This window comes from Chroicocephalus ridibundus, chromosome 1 (assembly GCF_963924245.1).
Source record: "Chroicocephalus ridibundus chromosome 1, bChrRid1.1, whole genome shotgun sequence".
Taxonomy (NCBI): Eukaryota; Metazoa; Chordata; class Aves; order Charadriiformes; family Laridae; genus Chroicocephalus; species Chroicocephalus ridibundus.
The window spans coordinates 120418374-120428158 of NC_086284.1; positions in this window are offsets into that span (position 1 = coordinate 120418374).

Genomic DNA, 9785 nt, shown 5'->3' on the forward strand with positions numbered 1-9785 from the left:
GAAATACTTACATGCAGGCACTAGAAAATTGCTGTGTCAGGACATACACGATTCAGAGAGTAGTGTGTTTTAATCAATATTTAATATTAACATTTTTTATGGTAAAAATGTGTTATGAAAATGGAGGCCTGGTGCAGAGAAGAGATATATGAAACCCACTAGATACTACAGCAGGGGTTCAATCAGAAGGGGACAAAGCTCAAACTAAACATCTTTATTCCTATAATAAGACATTAGTGGATACCACATAAAGCAAAAAAAATTAAAAAATTAATGTATTCAAAATGCAGACTGCATATAGAGTGAAAAAGCAAAGACCTAGGTATACTCCAAAAAGAAATTAAAAGAATTTATCTTAAAGACAACCTCACAACAACAACAAAAAAGCAATGATGAAAGAAAGCATGGATCAATTATAACAGCTGTAGCCTGAAATAATTGGCTAAGAAAGATTATCCAGGAGAATCACCTCCTGACAATGAAACATTCACAGGGGATATTCCCCAAAAGACTAAATGGCAGACCTGGGCTTTAGCGACCGGCTTTATGCACCAGGACAGATTGAGAGCGACAAGACCGACTCATTTGCAGTTGCTCTGCATGATGTAAAGGCAGGCAAAGCCTAAGCCCTACAGAACAGAGTTTCTTTTCAGGTGCAATGGAAAGGAGGAAGTGCTGTTTCTTGGAAGCCCTCCATCGTAACAGAACAGTGCAAAGGCAGGCATAAGAGCCTAGTGGATCCCTTGTCATAAGGGTGAAAAGAGTAGGAAAATGATTAAACTACAGACTAATTTTAACGAGGAAACAGACTTTTAGAGATTTTTTTCACTTCCACAAAACAGGTATGTGAATGGGGAGAGACGGATACTTTAGCTGACATTCAGTAAATTCTAGCTTCCCATTTTTATGTTTCCAATTCCAAGGAGATTACAGCAAAAATATCAGTAACTCTGAGCATGCCCAGATGTGCTGGCTGGTAAAGACAAAAAGATTTTAGAATCACACTAGGGAAGATTTATTTCTACTGTGCTAGTAATTAACTAAACATGAACAGAGAAAGTGGGTACAGACTGAAAATGAAACAATACAAAAGAAGAAAGATATATAAAAATCAGGAGTAGAGAACATCCAAAGAGATCCTAATAGGAAAATTACCTATTAGGGTAGAAATATTCCCTCATTTCAGCAAACAGGTTTCAAGAACCATCTGGCATCTACAAACGGGAACCTCTCCAACCACAGAGTTTCAAGGACAAAGAAGTACCATCACAATGCCAAACCTGTCTTTTATTACCTTAATAATTTCCAATATCTTAATTCATCTAAGGTAATCGGATATGAACACACGACCTTATATTGATCCACACAAAGCAAAATTTATGTTTATTGGGTACCTGGCTGACAAGCTCTTTCTTCTGACCTTTTTGATCACGGAAAGGTACAACTGTCTCTCACACCCGGTATTTCCTCATCCTCAGCTTCCACATAGCCTACAGATACATCGATTTAAGATGCCTAAAACAGTTGCTTATAGCTACTACTTATAATCTTATGTCTTCTCTTCCTGCTGAAAGAGTTAGGATTAAATGGGGGAAGTCACTGATGCTAAATAAGTTTCTTTTTCCAGGTTGGAGATTATAAACTGCATGGAACCCTTTCAAACCAATCTGTCAGAGTGCAATAGGCACAGGTTTTATTTCCCTCCAGCAAGTAAGCACTTGCTGTACTTAACAGCCATCTGTCTTGAGTTCCTTGCAGAAGCAATTTCCCCATTCTGCCTCTGAAAACGGTACAGGGAGCTCATGTCAGCACCAGGGTGACATTGTCCTACGGGCTTGAGACAAGCAGCTTTTCTGCAGCTACTGCTTTGAGCAGCAGCATGCAGTCTCACACAACACTAAGACTTCGTACAGGAAAAGCGAGGGAGCACGGAAAACCAGCGGCTGACAATGGGAAGAAAGGGTTAAATGAGAGTGGCAGGGAGCATGAGGTTTAGGAAAGGAGCAATGAGTAATTTGGGAAAGAACGTTGTAAGTGTTGGTAAGGGATGTAACCGCATGAGCTTGAAGGAGAGGAAGGTAAATTTGCCACAGGTTGCCATAGGAGAGGACAAGGTCACAAGCAGGGGGGATCCAGACAAGAGAAGGAAGAGCACTGGGAAGACTGCTAGGCTGTGTGGGGCAAAAAAAAGCCCATGGTAATCACTCTACTCCAGCTTCTGCCCTTGGGCATCTCTCAGAGCAGAGCTGTAGCCAGCACGGGAAGAGAGGAGGACATCGTGTTGCTCCCTTCTCACGGGCTCCAGGAGGCAATTACAGGTACTTGGTGTTCCAATTAGTATTAAAGCGAATCTAGTTCTGTGCAAGTGAGGCTACTGTATTCGATTTGGATTTAGTCCAATGTTTCTAAGACAGAAAGCAGATGGGTTTTTAGCTTAATTCTCTGACAAAAGCAGAACCTTTAAAACGATGCTGCATATGAGTCCTGTAAGACATTTTTTTATAAGCACTTTCCTAAATAGCACCGCTTATTATTTGAAGAAAACAGCATTTGTGGACTGTTCTCACCTTTCAGATAGGGCATATGCTGCGGTCAAGATTCTTCTTATTATTGTTTCATTATTTCTGCAGACATAGGACAGAACATGGACTAGTCGACTATGAAGCATCATAAATAATTAAAGATATGCTAACACTGACAAAAAAGAGAAACAGAACATGTTTACTGAAGCAGTAGCCATCCTTGTAAAATGGTTTACTTGCTAGTGCACAAAATTCATTAATGCACAAGTTTTTTCATTCCCCACTGCAAATTAGCAAAGACTTACAGTTCTGATGAAGGGAATGAAAATCATAGAGTACTAAAAGATGAAGGACAAGCCTTTATTTTCAAAAGTAACAAAAGCCCATATTTATACACCAAAGTCAGTGCCTAAAGTCAATGTAGTTGTTTCCTTGATTCAGTCATTTCTGGATCACATGTTATGTGTTTGATTTCCCATAGGGCAAAACACATATACAATCATATACATAGATTGTATATGAAGCATATACACATATACATAAAAAAATAAAGAAGAGCTTCTGCTCAGACGGAAACACTGTATCTCAAGTTATGGTCCGTCTATCCGATGCAACGTATTCAAAATGCAGTTAATTATACAGAATACTTAGTTGTCAAGATTCATGAAATAAGATTCAATAACTTGTATTGCAAATTCCTATAATTAAAGTGTGATTCCTTCAGTGATGGACTTTTCTACCATTTAGAGTATTTCCATTTACACATTTATGCTCATGAGTTTTAAAAGCAGGACGTGCACATGTATCTTTTGTTAGACATAGTGGCTGCTTTCAATGCACTTTTCCATTTACAAATTTTCTGACAGGAAGTTTTAGTAGTAAAATCTTTAGTAGTAAAATCTTGTTTAGCAAATGAATTATCCATTATCACACCTGAGTACAGCATACTGAGATCAAAATTACCTAAAAGCCTGTAAGTAACTACTCCTCAAAACTAATTATCCCATTTCCTAATTCATTTTTTCATCATTAGTTCAGAATACAGTAGAAAATTACATGAAAACAGATCTTGATGTGGGAAACAGCTGTGCATATCCATGCTCTCCCCATTTCATGCCATGGACACTATGCTCAAAATCTGAATTCGTAAACTTTTGTGGACAGTTTTCAAAATTGAAGCCTCAGAGAAAAGTGGCAGCTATTTTAAGTGATCACATGGAACATCATTTTCCGTGGTTCTTGTTATAAAATATAGACCGGAAACAATGCACTATAAACTGTTGGATTACCTTGATGTAGAATTAGTGGAAAAGGTGAGCTGAGCAAAGGGACTTTAACGACTACACAGCATTAAATATCTTCCAAAATCAGTTACCAAGACACACAAGGTTTAGTAGTTGAAATGAATTTTGCAGTATCTCCATATTCTTTAGTTACTGGTAGACATAACAATCCAACAGAGTCAGGTGGTTCAGGCCACTTGGCAGCCCCAGAAAGAGGATGGAATTCTTGCTGGAAATGTTCTTTAAAGGGACTGTATCTTTATATATGTTCCAAGTTACTAGTTACCCTTTGGGTTTTCTAAGTCTGTTCTCCTTAAAATAAATAAATAAATGAATAAACAAGTAAATAAATAAATAAATAAAGCTAAAGGAGTAAAACGGTCTCACAGACTCCATGTTTATGCCAGTTACCAGAAATGTCACCTATCCTTTATTGATAACGTGCCTAAGCATTGGTTTGCAAGAGCATGTGAATTAAGCTGCAGAACTGAAGTGTATTTATCATACTGCTACTGAACTTTAATTTGTTACCCATGTAAAATCGATTGTTCAGATCTCTAGGAGGTGTGTGTGGAGGGAAAAAAGGTTAATTTTTTCTATGCCCTTACTTAAAAGGCTTCCCTATATTTAGAGAACAACCATTTAGCTAATTACTTTCATCATCTTAAACTTGAAGGATCAGCAATCCACAGAAAATGCTAGCAGAATTTGTACTAGAACATGTGCAGTGTAAATCTTGAAAACATGAACTTTGAAGATCTGAAAACCCATCAAGAAACTAGTATTCAAGTGTTTTCTTAAAAAACGTGTAAGAAGGCTTAACTTTTTGAAGTCTAAGTAAGTCAAAATCCTGACAGCTTGAGGCTATGGATGGGAGCAAAGGGCAGGCAGAATTGAACTGAGATTGCGCAGTTGGGAGGACCAGGCAGTCTCCCTGCCACCTCGCAGAGTTTAGCGCCGCTAAACTCATCCAGCATGGGATGGCTTTCCATTAAATGGAAGGAGGATCACAAAATAGTTGTCTTTCTCAGTCACTCAGTTCCCTGTGTATTCATGGGGTACAGCAGTATTCTGCTTTGGAGCAGGATTGCGCACTGGGAGCAACTCTGTCTCACTTACCATACTTTTGGATCACATTATGGAGTGGTTTTGGAGTGTGAAAACTGGATTCTTTTTGGATGAAACTCAATTAGATAGTGTGCTCCAAGAGTCCACCTAAAGTTCTGCAGCCACTAATGGCCACCGAGTTCACATCACCAAGCTACAGTTGACCCAGAGTAAACTGTTGAAATACACAGTGCTGGGTCCTCAGCCCCAGCTGTTCTGCTGCACACATCACGTTCTGTTAAACAGACCTATCTGGTAACACAGACATGGCCGTGAACCCTGCTTCATGGAGACCTAGGCGCTTTATGTCGTCTATCTCTTTTGGGCAACCCTTTTCCAACTACAACCATGCACTACTATTTCAAGCCGTCAACATGAGAGCATGTTGCTAATGCAGTCAATTAACACTGCTGCATTCTGCTGCAGCTCTGCAGTGGACTGGAATCAGTCCACCCACCCACCTGTATTTATGACATCAAAGGTTCGAAGCCCGTGCGTCAGCAGAGACCTCTGGTTTCCTAGAACCATTCAAGTTTCCTTTTGCCTGACACACAGTGGTGCTGCACCTCGTCATATAATAGCATGAGACCATCTGGCTTGATAAGGCACAAGAGCCTTGCACTGTGCCACAAAAGCGTAAGACACGGTACTACCTCAAGGGCACGTAGACTGCAGCCATTTGCATGAGTCTCTCCTGAACCAGCGTCCCTTTCTCAAAAAGATTTTACCTTACGGTCTTGACTTATGAGAGGCTACCTGAGTAAATTATGGTCTTGATTATGACAGGCTACTTGAATAAAAATGGTGGGGAAGATAAGGCAAGGTAAGGTGGAGAAAAACACATTGTTCCTAGGAATAAGCTGGAGATACCACTTTGAAGCCTGAATATTTCTCTTAGGCCTCGGATAATCAGCAACAAACTCAATGACAATATGTCGGCCCATTATACAACAGGTCTGGCTTGTGGCTAACAGCTGTAAAAAGGACAAGGATATTTAATCAAAGTCATAAATGGGCAGAACTGGACATGGGAGAATTTTTATCCTTTAAAAGGCAGAACAGATAGTCTTGCAGATAAACATTTCTTTAGCGTGACAAATTATACCTCTTAGTCCGCATTTCTCCGTTTTTGGAGTCATAGTCTGTATTAGATCATTCTCTCAAGATTAAAATTCTACTTGCTTTCTGCTGTCTTAAATGGAAATTCTCATCTTTCTTTCCTTGTTTATCTTCTTGCTGCTCAAAACTCTTCCCTACTGTTGCGTGAAAGAGGCAAAGCGGTTTTGGCAGAAGATAAACCCCCTTGCATTCTAACGCTCCTCACGGAGGTGGGAGGCTAGGTGCGGCTAGGTTAAATTCTGAGTGATGCCCAATTCAGCACTATCAGTTGAATCGCATTTAATAATTATTAAACTATTACAATTTGGATACACTAATAGTGGACTGTACTGTCAGTCTAGTCGTGCTCCTGAACTAGCATGGCCACTCTCGAGTGTTTGGTCGCGTTCAGTGAGAAACCGAAACAACTAGCTACTTAAACAGTGCAGTTTATTTAAACAACAGATATACAGGTTCTTAGGGTTGCCCGTGATAAATACACTGTCTGCAAAGCATGTGCAAATGAAAGTATTGTTACTTATACAAAATGTGCGACAAAGTTATAAACGATACAGCCTGGCCATAAATGTAGGAAAGAAATTCTTCAGAGAAATTTCAAAGTTTTCCGAGGAAGCACTCAGTATAATCGAAGTCTTACCCAAAGGCGTCCCTATGCGGGGGAAGAGAGGCTCAGCCCATCGACTGATCCCAGAAGTCAGTGATGGAATTCTTCCCGATGGTATCTTCCCCGGGTATCTCCCCTCTCTCGCACTATTTTTATACTATTTGTTATCTTCAAGGTGGAGTTTGAGTGACTTTAGTCATACATACTTTTGTTATGATTGGTGTAAAATTCTCTCACTTCACAATTACAGGTACAGTTTATGAGAAATTCAGGGCGCAGACTCAAGAAGGAGTGGTTGCCCCTTGGAGGCGGGTAGCCTTCGGGATGGAGGTGTGGTTTTGGTATTATAATGACATTATAATGAGCAAAGTTCACACAAAGGGCAGCATTTCATCAAAATTTGTCAAAATGTTGGCTCAGGGTGGCGAGCAGGCAGCTAATTGGCAGCTTATCTGTTTCATGGTCCTGTATCTGCATAAGACAAGGCCACGGAATAATTATCTTCCATCTCGTATCTCATGTAGCTTCGCAAGCATCGTACAGAGAAACGCAGATGTTGAATGCCAGCCGCAGCTGTTTTCTACCTCAGAAGCCTCTTGATTTTATACTTCTCCTTAAAGTGTGAACAATGCTGTACTTTTGTATTTTTAGCCAATTTAGTAATTACTCCACACCTACCTCTCGCAGCAGCTTTGTTCTGCAAGGTCATCTCTTCTTGGTCTCAATACTAATGGCTGGACTCCAAATTCTCCTGTTTTTTACTCCTTGCTGAAGCTCCTTTCTAGCACCTTTTACACTTGCTTGACATAGACAAAATATTAAAACAGCAAATCCAATATTCATGAAAATGTGTGTTACTTCAAGTGTTGGCAAATGGCCTTTGTTGTGTGGGAAGTCTCTCTCAGGCCTTTGAATAAAACAGAAAACTCTTGGTTCTTTCCTACTCACCCACGTAATTAAGAAGCAGAGCACCAATCAGTAGCTTACGCATATAGAGGGCCTGGTGTTCAACAGAGGCTGAGCTCCTGGGCTGTGCTGAATTCAGAGATATGCCTAGAAGAAAACACAACTTCAAGCCACATCAAAAAATAACTTTATCAAAAAATAACTTTATGAAAACTACACTTTTCTTTGAGATTCAAAACCTATTTCATATCTTCAGAATTTATAATTTTGGAAGGCTCTCCTTTCTTTTAGCAAAAATAGCATCACCTTTGAAAGGAAAAGGAAACCTTCTATTAGGCTGATAGTTGTCATGGTATGAAAAATTGCCTTTATCTGAAATCTGATTCAAATGGCTTGGATATCAGGATTCCTTAGGTTGCATTCTTAACTACAGGCATAAAGATAGTTTTTTTCTACTCAAATTCATCTGAACAATGTGATTATTTAGGTGCAAATACAAGGAAAAAAAAAAAGATGATTATAGTAATACTCACCTAGCTCCACATTAACATGAATTATTATGTGTATTTCATTACATGTGTATTTCACGATCTATATTTAGGAGCATAGCTGTGGACCAGAACCTGATGATGTCAGACTTTGCAGAAACACAAGAAAATGAGGACAAAATAGTTATCGCCCTAGAAAGCCCTCTGTGTAAATACAGTAAATGGTTTGACCTCAAAACCTGCTTGCTTATACTAAGAGTATGCAATTTTACTAGATATGAAGGTTTTCAGGTACCACAGCCTCCTGTGGGAATGTAAAGGCAGCTCTCCTTTTGCGTAGAGAAAGCAGAATGGTTTTTCTCAACACTGCAACGCACCCAGACTGTCCTGTGGGCTGCACTGACTTCACGTCGCGTCCTATAGCTTTGTCCTGTGCAGTCTTTGACACCATAACGTAGTCTACAGAACGCCTCTCCCATACCCTGCTTGGATTGCTTGCCCAATAAGCCTGAGACAGGACTGAAGATGGAAATCGGTAGCCCTTTTGTGGTCAGTCAACACAGCAAGAAAGAGAATGAGAGCAATGAAATACAGCTCAGGAAATAAATAAGGTAGATAAACCTTATCTGAATGCTTGGGTTTTCTCCTACACCACCACCTTCAACTCTCCTCTATGTCTCAGTCACACGTTCGTACATCAGAGAACTTGCACTAAACATGAAACGAGCTTACCTGGGACTGAGGCTGAATGTGTTTCCATGTTTCGGTTGATGTTTCCCTTCTGACTTATATTTACTAACAGCCCCTTTGCTGCAAAATTCTTGGATGAAGGTAAATAAAGCTATAACTCAAGATATTCTGCGCAACAATCTGCTGTGAAAAAATAATTGTGGAGTTCTGGTAGTAAAGAGTGAATGTACTAATAATAATTTTTAGGTTTTTATTCATATCCAGAATGCACAAGTTTTAATAACTTTAGTCAACAGAAATCACAAACATGGGAGGATAGAAAAGAGACTATGGAAATTCAGCACCGATAGCAATTTTGTTTTAAAATGAAGACTGTTATACCTTAACCACCAAGTCAGAAAAAAATCCAGTTCACACATCTCAGCCTAGTCAAAAGAAATAAACTCCAACAACAAGCAGCACATCTTTGACCCTCTAGACCTTTCAGATTTCTCTAATTAGTGACAGTTCGTACCAGTGAATACACAGGTATTATCTGACAAGCTGGCCTACTAGTTACGGAAAACAACCTGTACCACCAGCACTGCTTATATTACATTGGCCTAATTGCTACTGGAGAAATCTATTAAAAGTACGCTGTCAGTCCCAGGGATTTGCTCTGGCCAATGAATCGGAATCACGCATCATTTCACCTGTTTGAAATAAACAAATAATAAAAAATAAATTGACCGGATCAATAAATAAACCTTGTCTTCAACAAATAAAAAAGCCAGTAGCAAGTCATCTGATCTGCTGTCCCCTCCAGAGCCCATTACTCGCCTTTCCTTCCACAGCAGATGGAAGGAAAAAAGAACCCAAGAAATGGTGTCGTAATTTTATGGTCAAGCAAGAGGTCAACTCTTCAGAAAAATTGCTCTCTTGCCAGTAACTTCTGAAGCCAGTATTCACAGATGTAATGCGGTGAGTAATGTCACCATCACTGGAAAACCCCTCAAGACCTCGTGGCCTTGTGAATGATGAATCATACCAGAAAGGCCTCAGACCAGTGAGAAGAGAAACGGAGTGA